This window comes from Cylas formicarius, unplaced genomic scaffold (assembly GCF_029955315.1).
Source record: "Cylas formicarius isolate icCylForm1 unplaced genomic scaffold, icCylForm1.1 PGA_scaffold_9__14_contigs__length_23061073, whole genome shotgun sequence".
Lineage (NCBI taxonomy): Eukaryota > Metazoa > Arthropoda > Insecta > Coleoptera > Brentidae > Cylas > Cylas formicarius.
The window spans coordinates 13524484-13526474 of record NW_026844365.1 but is presented as its reverse complement, the minus strand read 5'-3'; the positions used below and the strand labels follow the sequence as shown (position 1 = coordinate 13526474).

The window sequence follows — 1991 nt, the reverse complement described above, 5'->3', positions numbered from 1 at the left end:
TAAATCGATTTTGGCACGAGCTATCTGACATGTTGCGCCGTCTTGTTGAAACCACATCTCCTGGACATCATGGTTATTCAATTCAGGAATTAAAGAGTTAGTAATCATAGCTCTATACCGATCACCATTGACTGTAACGTTCTGGCCATCATCGTTTTTGAAGAAGCACGGATCAATGATTCCACCAGCCCATGAAGCGCACCAAACAGTCAGTTTTTTCTGGATGTAACGGTGTTTCGACATACACTTGAGGATTAGCTTCGCTCCAAATGCGGCAGTTTTGTTTGTTGATGTAGCCATTCAACCAGAAGTGCGCTTCATCGCTAAACAAAATTCGCTTATGAAAATCGGGAACAACGACCATTCCACGAATCTACGCCTTACCTGATGAATTCATGATGAATTGCCAAACCAAACTGAGAACAAATCACTTGACAGCTGTTAGATCGGTCGCCGTCTTGAACAGTAATGCCAACTTAAAGTTCTATACATCAAAAAAAAAACACCCATTATAACATATACAATAATAAATTGTACAACTTTAAAGTTATAAGAAGATGGATAACCATAAATAAATCAGTTCTTTTTATATAAACAATTGTATATAAACCAAAGTACTGAATTTAGAAATTTTAAACAATCTCGTTAGGTTACCTCAGAAACTGAATTGAGCCTTTCAAAAGAAGCATTCAATTAAATCAGAGCAGATTCAGAACATTAGAGATTTGAATCAGGAGCCAACACCAAGAGCAAAATGTTTTGTTTTTCCTACCGCCCAAATGAAACAGCTCTCCCACTTTCTCAAGCTTATTTCGCAAGATTTTTGGCGTTAAAAAGCGAGGAAATAAGATTTCCACCAAATGTGAATTTGTTGTCATACCTTTGCAAAGACACTCTGGTAGCGGCCAAATTATCAGACAATCTCTGAATAACTGAAGGACTCTATTGACACAGTATTAACTACTCTTTAACAATCACCAATAAAACAATACAACGTTGGTAAGTTAGTTAGATTTGAAATACTGTCAAAACATAAACACAAATATGACGTATCATAGTTTCTTCAGACCTTAGAGAATGACCGTTCTTACAATACAATTTTAGTTTGAATCTTCACGAAATTCTAAACCATCTATGAAAATGGCACAACTCATAAATCACCGCCCAGAAACTTTCCTACGAAGTTGCTACTGACGATGGGACAAAAAATTTCTACCATTACTCTTATTAGAACATTTAAATTTGGTAGAAAGTGCTTAACACTCGAGCTGGCTGTTAGGCTACGGTTTTATCTCCATAATTCTCATCGTGCGATGGTGGTGTAATGGTCAGCATAGTTGCCTTCCAAGCAGTTGATCCGGGTTCGATTCCCGGCCATCGCATCGAATTTTTTTCTCCCCTTTTTGCTCAAAACGAGAAACATTCGTTTTTTACTTTAGCATATGCTTTTCCGACACGCAAAACGATTTTAACTGGAGCAAACCGTACTTAGAAAGCCCGATACTCAAGATAGAGAAGCCGGATTACTTCCAATATATTTAAATACAATTACACGTGTTATTTGTAATGCACATACGCACAATCCGTAAACGGAATAGAGAGAGATTTTGCGGACGATAAAATTATTTTGCGCAACAAGGCAGCAGAATACCCGGCGAATGACATTTCAAACTATGGCAGCGTTACAAATCTCTCGCCTTCGGGTATAGATTTGATAAAATCTCGTAATAATTTTCTGCATTAAGCGTAGATCTGAGATTTTGCAAAATAAATTCGGTCGGTCTTTGGCGAATAAAAGCGTTTGAATAACAGGCGAGCGGAAACGATAAAATGGCGGGTACCATCCGCCGTTCTCTCCAGATTTTGCACCGTGGATCTTGATATGCATATTCTCTCTTTACCATAATTACGACTTTGTAAACATTTACCCTTATAGGTCATCTCAAATGAATAATGCTAATAAATCAAGATACGTATACGTCACGATCTAA

At 37.5% G+C, this 1991-nt stretch overlaps 1 non-coding gene across 1 annotated transcript; it reads left to right on the top strand.

The window, feature by feature from the left end:
• The first annotated feature begins 1310 nt into the window (after positions 1-1310).
• Trnag-ucc (transfer RNA glycine (anticodon UCC)) lies at positions 1311-1382 on the top strand. Its single transcript has one exon. It is a non-coding gene; the product is annotated as a tRNA-Gly (tRNA).
• The last annotated feature ends 609 nt before the right edge of the window (positions 1383-1991 follow it).